This window comes from Felis catus, chromosome C2 (genome assembly GCF_018350175.1).
Source record: "Felis catus isolate Fca126 chromosome C2, F.catus_Fca126_mat1.0, whole genome shotgun sequence".
Classification (NCBI taxonomy): Eukaryota; Metazoa; Chordata; class Mammalia; order Carnivora; family Felidae; genus Felis; species Felis catus.
Genome location: NC_058376.1, coordinates 89,215,597 through 89,228,660, shown reverse-complemented (window position 1 = coordinate 89,228,660; position 13,064 = coordinate 89,215,597). Strand labels below are relative to the sequence as shown.

The 13,064-nt window shown below is 42.9% G+C and overlaps 1 protein-coding gene and 1 long non-coding RNA gene across 8 annotated transcripts in view; one reads left to right on the top strand and one right to left on the bottom strand.

Annotated features, from left to right (window-relative positions):
- TBL1XR1 (TBL1X receptor 1) overlaps window positions 1-3,789 on the bottom strand; it is a 178,521-nt gene extending 174,732 nt beyond the window's left edge. For 3 of the 7 annotated variants that reach the window (XM_011286113.4, XM_011286112.4, XM_045037256.1), the window contains exon 1: window positions 2,871-3,001. The gene's annotated coding sequence lies outside the window, so the exon portion shown is untranslated. Of the gene's footprint in view, window positions 1-2,870; window positions 3,002-3,663 lie in introns of those variants that run through there. The other 4 variants (XM_023260384.2, XM_023260383.2, XM_045037255.1 and 1 more) reach the window with 4 other exon arrangements.
- Window positions 3,311-13,064, top strand: part of LOC123380021 — a 78,492-nt gene continuing 68,738 nt past the window's right edge. Inside the window, exon 1 of the long non-coding RNA XR_006585238.1 lies at window positions 3,311-3,384. This is a non-coding gene — a long non-coding RNA (uncharacterized LOC123380021). The remainder of the gene's footprint in view (window positions 3,385-13,064) is intronic.

Genomic DNA, 13,064 nt, shown 5'->3' with positions numbered 1-13,064 from the left:
ATTACTTGACCCAGTTAATAGAGATGCCCAACTACAGAATTATAAACGCTAATTTTTTCCAAGGACATCTGACAAAACAGCTGGAAAAACCTGGCACAGCTACACTCATCCAGAACGAGCACAGACTAGGACTTAGACCTACATTAGAACCCTAATGCGTCATTTGATCATTCTGTGGCCTAGGACAAGGGAATTAACTCTGCACCTCTGTTTCATCATCCACAGATCCAGTACTACCCACTTCATAAGATTAGCCTGAGGTATACATGACAGAGAAAGCACCTCACACCTTTCCTAGATCATAACCCAAGCAAAGTCTCTTTCCTCTGGCTCTTCATAACAGGGCAATTAATTGTACTCTTACAGAGTCTAATCCTGCAGGTGTTGGAGAGTAAACCTCTCCAGCATCAGCTTTTTTTTTTTTTTAATTCAAGTTTCTGTTGGTGATAGAACAGGCGATACCACCATGATGGTCTCCAAACTGGACCATACTCTTACTAACTCACTACTATACAGCCCTGGGTCCTAACCCCTCTATACTACGGGGATGTATAAATGGCTCTGTTAGCTGATTTTTTTTGTATTTCAGTGACAAACTACAAATGTTATTTGTGAAATAAGTCAAATTCGCATATACTAGAAAAATACAGTCCCACAGTGCCAATATTTCTGCCATCTCTCTCCCCTGACTTACTGTCACTCACATTCTTTACAATTCTTTTTTTTTCTAATTTTCTTTTTACATTTATTTATTTTTGAGAGACAGAGTGAGACAGAGCACAAGTGTAGGAGGTGTAGAAGAGGAGGAGACACAGAATCCGAAGCAGGCTCCAGGCTCCGAGCAAGCATTCAGCAACAGAGCCTGACACAGGGCTCGAACCCGTGAACTGTGAGATCATGACCTGAGTCGAAGTCGGTTGCTGACTGAGCCACCCAGGCACCCTTCCTCTCAGTTCTTATATAAAAGACACAGGAATTGAGTAAACCCAACAAATTATTTCTACTAACTCCATCAAAATACATTAAGTCAGAAATTCTTTGTAGTAATACTGTTGGAGTAAATCTTAGAACTCCTGTGTCAGCTACTCAGCTGACAAGGTTGTACTTAAACATCATCGCTATGTAGGAACAGATGTATTTATTCAACAGGTTGTCATTACAAAGGTTCATTAGTCACATCTCTTTTTATCAGTAACCCCTATATTTATATCAAGCTTTTGCCCTTTCTGCTTATTAGCTTGAAAGGCTCTCAGGAAGTAGTTACTTATTTTCCTGGTAGGCACGTATCATGATAATCATGATAAACCTTAATTAGATGTTGAAAACACAAGTAACAAAAAAATTCATGGACACACGTAAAAAGTTATTAAAATGTCTAACACTTCTTTGAGACAACCAATGCAAAAATACAACCTCCACAAGGGGCCACTCCACATATACCACATCTCCCAAATTAATAACTGAAGTTGGTATATGCAAGAAAAGCATTTTATAAACTGATGGTGAGCTTTGCAACAAATTTTAAGTCATTAACAAGTCCATTAAGTTCTGTAACAGTAAGGGAAACTTTTTCCACTTACATATGGTTTTCATCCTCCATACAGTGTACCATTTTGCCCTATAGATCTCATTCTAACTATTCAAATAGCAAAAAAGAGTAGTTATTTGTGGATTTAATGGTTGTGGTTACATAGATCACACAATGCATTATAGCAACACAGGGGGAAAAATCATATTCCAAACAGGCAGAAAAACCACAATTTCAGAGCAAAAAGTATAAACACACATCTCACGCCTAACCACTCGTAGGCATATTTTCTTTTTGCCACCCTTCCTTCACAGGTAAATGCTAACTATTTCTAGAACCCTCAATGATGATTTCTCAAGCTTGCTTGCCATGAACTCCCATGATACACCCCAACAAACACACTGTTTTCATGGAGACAAAGCTGCCCTATTTCCCTAGACTACAAACTTCTTAAAATGGTGAGAACATACAGTCCCAGGAAATAAGGATTACTAACAAACACCAATGGAGCACAGGTCTTATTTAACAAAAATGAAAATGAACTACACTGAGAAAGCCAAAAAGTCACTCACTGTATCTTCAATGTGTAATTACTATATTTTTTATAATTTGGTTTAGTAAGTAGATGAAAACACCACAGGGGCCTTATACTGTGCAATCTGATAAAGAAGTCTTTGGGAAAAATGGAGGAGAAAAACCATTACTTAATTACATGGGGGGAGGGGAGGTCAGGCAATGCAGACTAGAAATCACCCATCATTTCACCCACCACATTTTACTAACAAGCTTATTTAAATCAGCATAAGGTTCTTGTATGGAAAACAAGGAAGCCAACAGTAAACTTCCCTAAGTCAACTGTAAATGACATACGTACTAAAACTCTTCACCTTGGTGCACAGTCCAAGATTCTAAGTAAACTCCAGACACTGAGAAAATCTAGCTTTTAACTAGGTCTCAGCACTTGTCATTTGTAATCACCAAATTATTTTAGAGAATGTTATGAGGTAACTTAGTAACAGGAGCATTCTTTAAGAGCCATTTCAACCGAAATTTTACATGAAACACCATTTTCACAACCTAAATTTAATCTCGGTTGCCACTGCAAAGTGATGCCTCTTTCGGCAAATTAGGAACTTCCAAAAATACTGAACATGTTAACACATGCATGGTTTCCCTCGAGCTGCCATTTAAGATTAATAATTTCACTTGAATAAAAGTCGGCTTCTGTTTAAAAAAAAAAAATGACATCGGTTGCAAAGAGGAAGTTACCGAGAAACCACCCTCACAACGTGGCCTTTACACTGTCAGAAAATAATGTGACTTTGTGCCACCCAAAACTTACCAGGAAGCTGGCAATAACTTTGCCAATTCTACACTTCTGAACCCAACTTCAAAGAGGCTCTAGCAAATACCTCCTTAAGACGATAAAAGGCACTAAGTTACAAATAAACACGTCCGGGAGTGCGGCCCCGCGGCCGCGCGCCCCTCCCCCTCCGGCGCCCCCGCCCGGGACGCGCGGCCCCAACAGCCGCCCGCAGCCCCCAGCACGCCAACCCGGGTCGCCGCGCCTGCACCGGGGACGCGCCTGGGGAGGGGAGCAGATTTCCATTGCTAACAGAATAACGTGCACCGAAAAGATCCCTCTCCTCTGCTAAAAATAGGCTATAAAAGAGTCGGCCTCATGATGGCTCCTTGATTCAATTTGCTGCAAATTCTTTCCTGAAAGCCTCCCCCCACATACACACACACACACACACACACACACACACACACAAAAAGGGGGTGTAAATGCACGAAGGGTGGAAGCGGGGGAGAAGGCCGAGGCGCACATTTTCGGGGACAACAACATAATAAGGGTGAGGATCCCCGAGATCAGCAAAGGGTAGGGGGTGGGCAGGCACGTGAGCATTTCAAAGAAGCCTGAGAGGAAAAAGGGGGGATGGGGCACCCTAAATGCCTTCCCTGCCTTCCCCTCCCCCACCAAAACCCCAGCTCGCCAAAGGGCCAAGTTGAAAAATGCATGTTCCACTTGTGCCCATCCCCCCGCGGCCCAGCGCCCCCCAGCCGCCTCCGCCCGCGCCCCCCGCCCCGGCCCGCGGCCGCCCCCACCCCGGGGTCCGGCCCCCAGCGCTTACCTGGAAACGGTGGCCTCCGACGCCGCTCCCCCCTCCCGGGAATGGAGGCACAAGGAAATTCCCCTCCTCGCCGCCGCCGCCGCCTCCAACCACCCCCAAAATAACCCCTCCGGGGGGTGAGAGGCAATTATAACCCCGGCGAGCGGAGGGCGCGGGGGATGGGCGCCGGGCGGGCGGGGGCGGGGAGCGCGGCGCGGGTCCCCAGGTGGCGAGCGGAGGTGCTCCCGCCGCGGGGGGAGGGGCGGGGGCGCACGCGGCCGGCGGCGGGGGGAGGCGGCGCGCGGGGGAAGGGCGCGAGCGGGGAGAGGAATTGAGGCAGAAGGTAAAAGCTGTTACTAAGGGAAAGAGCCAAACGGTTCGGAGCAGCCAACGGCTCAGACACTCAACACTGGGGAGAGAGGAATGGGGACCAGCCAGGCACAAATGAGCTCGCGAGGCCCGCGGCGGCGGCGGCCGCGCAGCAAAACAAACCCGAGCGGCCTGCGCCGGGCGGGCGCGCGGGGGAGGGGCCGGCGGGGGAGGGGCGCCGCGGACTGGGGGGGGCGGGGGAGGAGGCGGCGGCGGCGGCGGCGCGGCGGGGGGGCCTCCGCCGGCCTCGCTCCTCTCGCTCCCGCCCGCCCTGGAGGCGCTGGGGGCTGTACGAGTGCGGCGCAGTCTTTTAAAAATAAAGACCCGCAGGCGCTGAGAGGCGCCGCCGGGGCACTGGCCGCCCCGCCCCCACCGCCGCACGCTGTCGGGTGCGGGGCGGCCTGGGTGTTGGCCCGGCAGCCCGAGGCCCGGTGGGGGCGGGGAGGCTCGCGCCACAGCCGGTGTGAAAACGCCGGTTAACTTTCCTGGGGAGGCCCCGCGGGGCTACCGCGTGTTCGGGGGCAGCTTGTCCCCGTGGGCACCCCGGCTGCGCTGGGTGGCCGGCTGGGCACACCACGCGGTGGGCATGTGCAGGGGAGCGCGGCGCAGGCATCATATGGACATTTGTTTGTGAAAAGATCTGCACACACCTTTGTGTGCATAAATACATATGTTTCTCGGAAACGTACCTGGAAAGGGGCTTTATCTGTAATAAGCGATTTTCAAAATGTAATCCAGAGCACGGGATCTGTAGAGAAAACACACGCACACAAGAAAAGGTTTTTGATACTAAACACAAAGCTGTAATTGAAGTGTTTATGCCCAAATGTACTGTGAATCAAACATATGGTGGTATTTATCGTCTGGTGGGTCTGTTTGAAAGGTTTGGTCGATCAGTTCTCATTTCACAAAAATAAAATAATGTAACTAAATGTTTACTAAATATATACCTCTACGGCAGCATTGACAGTAGAAGTTTATCCACTTTGTATACTTTTTGCATGTGTGTACCACATCAAAGCAGTTTATAAAGTATAACTTATTTGAGTGACAATGTGACAATATGAGGAGAGGAGTGCAACGGGTTGTTTTTTAAAAAGAGGGGCACCAGCTTTTAAAACAAATGTGTTAATCTTTCTAAGGCCCTCTGAAAGCAGGGGTTGGGGTCTTAGACTTTTGTATAAGCCTAGGACCTTTTTAAGATTTGGCCTGAAAGAAACCTTTTTGTTTTTTTCAGTTATTGCTGTCTTGAAAGTAAAATCATATTTTCTGCGGCCTTTTTAAGAAGGGTTCTGTTTTTATGCTTTCATGACAATATTTGAAAGAGGTGTATTATTCTAAAGCAGTCTTTTTTTTCCTCCCAATAGCAGAGACCTAAATTTTCACACCAAAGAAAAAAAGTTCATTCCAAGTAACTTTTACACATGTGGACTCCTGGTGGCCTAATAAGCTCACTGATTAGACAGGTACTTTTCTTGACCAAGGTCAAAGGTTCTTTCCCCTGGTGAGCCCTTACTTGTGGTAGGGAGTGCGGGGGTGGGTTGGAGGAAAGCAGCCAGAAGCCTTTCCTCACCTACTTGTGGTAGGGGGTGCGGGGAGGGGGGAGGGGTTGGGAAGGCAAAGGAAAGAGAGTGAGATTGGAAATTCCCTCCCAACCACCAGAAGAGAGAGAGTTCAAAGCATCTCTGCGGTTTGTCCTTAGAGCTGTTTTCGTATACGAAAGAGGGAATGTTAGATTAAACAATGTCACCTGATGGGAATTTAGATAACTGAAGGTTTCCAAAACACTGTGTTGAGTGTACAGGGAAACAGCACAAAGAAAGCACGCTTTGCATTTCAGGAAGATTCTAAGCTGAGGTTTATTTTCTGCAGTACTAACACCTTGGCAAAGACTCTATTTCAGAAGTGATGAGAGTATAGTATCTTCCTTTTTTATTTTAATATTTTTAAGCTTTGATTAATGACGTATGTATTTCACTAAGCATAATCCTCTCTTCAGTAAGTAAACCCAGTACAATTAGGGTTCTTTATCTGAGCTACCCAATGAAACAAATGTATAGTCCTAGCTTGTTTTTGAAGTTTCACTTTGTGCCACCATGCATGGATCTTCTCTAGGCAGCAGTTATTATAAAATCAAACCACTCTTCCAGGGAATGAAACCTCCCAACTATGCTGATTTTTAATAGTCATCTCCATACCTGGAGCCTCCGGTTTATCCTCCCTCAAAATGACCTCTATCCTTCCCTCTCCAGGGAAGGGCCCACCCTTCTTTTTAATGTAATAATAGGGTCCATGACTTCCAGCCTGAAATTCTTTTTTTTTTTTAAGTTTATCTGTGTTTTTAAATTTTTTAATGTGTATTTTTGAGAGAAAGAGTGAGCGGGGGAGGGGCAGAAAGAGAGAGGGGGACAGGATTTGAGGCAGGTTCTGTGCTGACTGCAGATGCAGGGTTGAACTCACAAATCATTTGATGGCTACCTGAGCAGGAAGTCTGACGCTTAACCAGCTGAGCCACTTAGGCGCCCCAAAGTTTATCTATTTTTTTAAGTAATCTCTACACCCAACATGGCGTTTGAACTCACAACCCGGAGGCCAAGAGTCATGGGCTCTTCCCACTGAGCCAGCCAGGCCTCCCTACCCACCCCAACCTGAAATTCTTTTTTTGTTTGTTTGTTTATTTATTTTGAGAGAGCGTGTAGTGCAAGTACGGGGGAGGGGGAGAGAGGGCCGAGTGAAAAAGAATCCCAAACAGACTCCACACCCTTCAGCTCAGAGCCAAGATCACAACCTGAGCTGAAACCAAGAGACCAAGGGAGCCACCCAGGCGCCCCCAGCCTGAAATTCTTATACCCTACACCAAGCTGCCTCCTTTTCTAATGAAGTTATTATCACAATAATCCGTATGTTTGTTTACATTTTTGTAGTTTACAAGGTATTTATTTCTGTGCATAAATTACTTCATTTGAACATGATAAAATTCACCAAAGGTGGGACCTGTGCCCATAGTCTTTACTTAAAGTACCTTTGGACAAAAAAAAAAAAAAAAAAAAAGGTGCTAAATGAGAAAAGCCTTGATTTCCCCTAGGGAAGGAGTTTTATGAGACCATATTCTGATCCCTTTGAAATACATCCTGGAACCTATCTGAAATGATAGTGTGGCCTCAACATGAAATGTTCAGATAAGTGAGCCAACCTTAAAAGGTCACATGTATTGTCACCCCACCCTCCAGTCATTCCAACATAGCTAGTACACATGACCAGAGGCCTCACCAAAATTCAAGCAATAGTTAGGCACAAGACAGAGAAGTAAGTAACTGTTGTTACTAATTTTCAGTGCTTTGTCCTAATCTTAAAGCTGTCCCTTGTGCTTTGAATATAAATGTTAGTATGTTTCTAGAAAGGAGAAATTATGGTTACTGAGAAATTTTAAAGCAAAGAGACAAATTATTAAGAAAGTTCCCTTGAACTCTCTAGCTAATTATTCAACAAAGAGAAACCTCATACCAGTAACTATTACCAGAAGTTACATATATATTATAAAATGACTAAACAAATCTTGACTTGTTTTATTTCAGTAATATCACACCCAAGGGGGTGTAGTATGGCAAGATAGCCTAATCTTTGCAACTTCCATCACTCAGGAAATAGAACATTTCTAAATTAAGGTGGTTTAATCCCAGGTCTACAGTATCTCATTACTATATATGTTTATATATTGTTTGCGTTAGTTGATCTGTGTAATTAAAGTGATCAAAACACAATAGCATAAAAAAGATATTTGATACCAAAAATATTATCCTGGTAACTATAACTCTTTATATTCTTACTCACCCGGGAACTCAGTGGCTTTCTGTCTGCAGCATTTACCCCCAAGCATCTTACTGATACCCTGTGATACGTTTCTGTTTCATTTTGACTCAGTTTGTGCAATTCTTTGTCTGTGGTTCTTCCAGCTATCAGCTTTTGCCATCCGAACTGATGCACATCTCAGCCACACATCTCAAGATCTCAGCATACAAGCTTCTTCTCTCCATCTGTGCTTAGCATGAGACTTGTGACCTTTCCTCATCACTGTGAACCTTGTCACAGTTTTCCATGACTCTGTGACCTGATTTCATTACAACAATGAACTTTACTTGGGAGTTTTCATTTAAATTACAAAAGCAACACACAGCCATCTTACAAGTATTTATGCTTCTCAGATAATGGGAATAGCAGGTTGTATCCTGCCTTTGTGATTCAGTCAGAATAGAAAACCAACCACACACAGAGCATATTGCTGTACCCATCACTTACTTATACTGACCAGCTTCCTCAGGGCAGCACTAAACAAGGCCCTGCATTATGTTGATGGTTTTGCTATTTTCATTCATTCAACAAACACTTATTGAATGTTTAGTGTGCCAGACACTGTTCAAGAAGCTATTTACAGTGAGCTAAACACAGCCCCTACTCTAATGGAATTTACATGCCAGTCTTGAGTCAGGTAGGGGTTGGAAAGACAGACAGATGCTCAAAGAACATTGTATTAGGCTATAGTTTGACTTCTATAACAAAGATAATATAAAAATGCCTTAACCAAGATGACCGTTTTATTCTCTTCAGTATCCATTCAAATGTAAGCATTCCAGAGCTGATGAAATATCAAGGACCCAGATACCTCTGCTGTCTCAACACACATCTTCTACCTAGTGATCTAAGAATGCATTTCTAGTTCCTGCCATCACAGTAGATGTTTTAAAAAGACTACTGTGCAGAAGATCAACTGCAACAGTGCAACAGTGGAAAGAGGACACCTAGTTGGGGGCCAGTCCAGAAGTCCTAGTGGGGGGATGGTAATGTGGGTGATGGTGGCAGGAACAGGTGAAAGAAGCTAAACTCTGTGTACATTTTAAACAAGAGAATCTGGGTATATTTTGTGACATGTTAGAGAAACAAAGAGTCAACAGTGATTCCAAGATTTTAGACCAATCAAGTGGAAGAATGGGATTGCCATTTATTGAGATGGAAGAGGCTGGGAGAAGAGAAAGCTCATGGGAAAAATCAAGAGTTTTGTTTTGGAGTTTGATGTGGCTATCAGACATCTCAGTGAAAATATTGACTAGGCAGCTAGATATACAAATCTGGTATTCAGTATCAAAGCTGGAAATATAATTTTGGGACTTGTCAGTAAAGTAATGATATTTTAAATCATAAACCTAGATATCATTGGCTTGAGGGTGACTATTGGTAAAGAAGAGTTCTCTATTGCCTTCAATTGGCTCTTGCCCCAAATATTTTCTCTTATTATCAATGCTTCTCTGCTCTTAATGGGGTCAGAAACCTAAATATTTTAGGTGAATGTAAGGTGACATTCTATCTATGCAAGGATGTTGATGGAAACCATAGATGATATTAATTGGTATCATTTATTGAGCTTGTTGCCAAGCAGTGTAATGTTTGTCGTCTCCAAATTTCTCAACAACTTGAAACAGTAAATAATATTATCTCAGTTTGATACATGAGGAAATCAAGTGAGACCAAAGAGCTTGCATCATGCTGCAATTGGCAAAACAAGGATTTGAATTCAACGCTGATTGCAACTTCTATTGTTCCACTGAGTGAAATGAGGCAGAACAAGGCCAGAAAGTGCAAGTGTTTGCTGAAAAATCCTTCAATAGGTGAGGAGAACAGAGAAATGCAAAGTGAGAAGAAGAAACTACTTGAGGATAGGAACCATGTCTTACCATATTTATATGACACACCATTTCCTAGATCAGAATCTCAGAAAATGTTTATTGAATGCAGATGTGGTTGTAATCAATTGGATTCACTCTTTGATACCATTAGTGTATCTACTGATTTCACAGGAAAGATCTTTGTCCCACTCACTCCCTACCTCTCATCACCACCCCTAGCATCCCCACACCACAGGGCAACTTGGGTCTAGAATGTTCTTGAAGACAGGTTTTGTGGGTGAGGAAGACAACATACAAGAATTCAATTTCATTTATTTTGAATTTGAAAAACGACTTTTCCTTTAAGCTTTGAATTGCATGTTTTATATCTAACTTTCCTTTTAAGGAAATGTTTACAATTTGATTAATTAAATTCCCTTGAATTATTAAGCTGCATTTATACACTTAATGTATTCAATTTTCTTTTTAAAATACTTCAGTTACTCAAGAAACAAAAGAATCACAAGTAATACTTATAAATATGATAAACTAATTATAAGATATGATGCATCTTAAGTTCTGTTGAATATTGTGAAAATGTTTACAGATTTAATGAAATTGTCATATCTTTTCACTTGAAATCACAAATCTAAATCAAGTACAGATCCCATGTAGATGTTTTGCAGTGGCATCACATGAATAATATGCTGGCCATTCTAAATTCTCAAGTTATCTTAAACATAACAAATATTGAAAATACCAAACACAAATATTCAGAAATTATTTCCAAACATAAAATAAAAATAATAGTATTATGAGTTTACTTTATCTCTTGAAGGTTTCCTGGAGCTAAAAGAAAGTTGTTATGCTTTAAATAAATAATTCTACTGGCCCAGGGGAGTTGGGATGTCTTTCCACTGGGCTGAGTGGCTTATTCACAACTTATGAGAGACATGCTGAACCCTCCTTAAGTGCGAACTCCAAGTTCTTGCTCTCAAATGAGTGGTCTTGCCATAGTTCATGTCCACAGATCCTGACTATGCTCATTTCTTCTAAACAATTGAAATCTGTAACCCTACTCTTAAATTGCTGACACACACAGTTGGAGTCAAACAATTTACCACTTCATTTTATTCTGAATTGTTTTCATTTTCTTTTCTGGCAGGGCTACAATTCTTATAGAAATTAACTGTGCTCACACTGATGTCTATACCTTGCTCTGCAGTTCCAAACACACACACACACACACACACACACACACACACACACACACACACACACACATTTATTTATTTATTTATTTATTGAGATTTTTTTTCCAAGTTGACTTATCTTGAGAGAGAGAGAGAGAGAGAGAGAGAGAGAGAGAATGCTCATGCACAAGCAGGGGAGGGGCAGAGAGAGAGAGAGAGAGAGAGAGAGAGAGAGAGAGAGAGAGAGAATCCCAAGCAGGCTCTGTACCAGCAACATGGAGCCAAATACGGGGCTTGAACTCACAAACTGTGAAATCTTGCCCAGAGCTGAAATCAAGAGTCAGATGCTTAACTCAACAAGCCCCCAGGCACCCCCCCCACACACCACCTTATTACAGCCATTGGAAAGTGAGCAGATGTGGCTTTACAAGCAGAATGCCCCAAATGCCTTGTGACAGGTACAGCCTTTTTTTTTTTTTTTTCCTTTTTAAAAAATAGCTGCTATCATTTCCTTATGTCAAGATTTCTTAAACTGTGTTCCATTCATTATGGGCACATTTCCTTTTCTTTGGGGAGTAAAAGTTTCCAATATTAAGGAAGTTTGGGATATCTCACATGTTAAATCCATCTTCTAGAGATTTGCAATGTCCATTAGCATATTAAAGACTGATAAACCTTGCAGCATGAAAATCTTGTAAGCCCAATGAATCTCTTTTTAAAAGATGTATGTTTTCAAATTTGGCAAAGCTAGCATTCTATTAAACACTGATAAATTGTATTCATGTTTGGTATAATGTTTTTATTTTCTTTCTTGAGGTTTTATTTTTTACTTCTTGGAGATCAAAGCTCAGATGTACAACCAAATGGGCTTCCTAATGTTTTCCTTCCCCTAAACTTGCCCAACCCAGCCACAGACAGAACTGAACAGTTGCAGCCCTTCCCTGCAGGGGAAACTACTGCACACCCAGGGGGTAAAGGGTTGAGAGAAACTGTGTCCTGTGGCAAGTCCCCTCCAAAAAGACAGAGGAAGTCGCTGAGTACCTTGTGCTCACTTCCTTCCCACACCTGTCCTTTGGGGGAAAAGCCCTGCAGAGACCTCTCCCTTGGGGCCTGGGAGCTCCCCTCCCTTATACAACCTTCTGATACTGCAATCCTCTTTGAGCAACAAACCGGGAAGGCTGTGCAGCACAGTAACCAGGTTATTATTGGAATCAAATAAGACAAATTTGATTTTACACATATTTAGTGACAGGTATAACAGCTGCAGGGCTAGTTTGGAAGCCCAAGGAACCTGGCTCTAGATGCAGCTCTAACTCACATTACTGTGTAACATTAGACAAGACGTCAACCAGCTCAGAAACTCCCATCTTCACCGATGAAGTAAGGACCACGTTGACACCGTTCCCCCAGAGCGGATATTCAAGTTACTTATCAACCAGTTCTACATGGCCACTGACCCATCAGCCATGCCAGATCATTCTGCTTAACTGTCAGCCTCATAGCTCACCTCCTTCACTCAGTCAACATTTAGAGGTGCCCACCATGTGCCAGCAATTTCACAGGGCTATTGCATGCATCTAATTTAAATAGATTTGTGAAAGCAGATCATAACCTCCATACAAAAGCAAGGTATTTTTTGTTGTTATTATCTTATATAATAAAGATATAAATAAGGGAGATGGGAAGACTCTTAAACACGTGTCACCTGTTTAACAGTCTTGCATACCCTCCCGGGCGGTGGCCCAACTAAGTTTGAGAGCAGACAGCACTTTGAGCAACAGCCTGAGAAAGTGGAGACCTGAGCCCAGACCAGCCCATGACACAGCTTAACCTCAAAATACCAAATAGTAGTAAGAGCTAGCACTTTATTGAGTACTTACCATGTGTTTAGGCCTTGCTCAAAACAATTTTACACAGATTAACTCTTAATCCTAGTCACAGACACATGAGAGAGGAACCATTATTATCTCCTGTCCACAGATGAGGAAACTGAATCACAGGCTGATTAAGTGACTTGCCTGAGGTTTCCTAGCTGGTACATATCAGTTTCATTTTCATGTAGGTGGATGAGTTCATGCTCTTAACCACCACTCCATATAGCAAACAGATCTGAGACTGGCAAGGGAGCAAAGCACTGAAAGGCTGGCCGCCAGAGAGCATTATGGGTCACAAACTGACCTCAGAGTTCCTAGGAAGCTTCTCT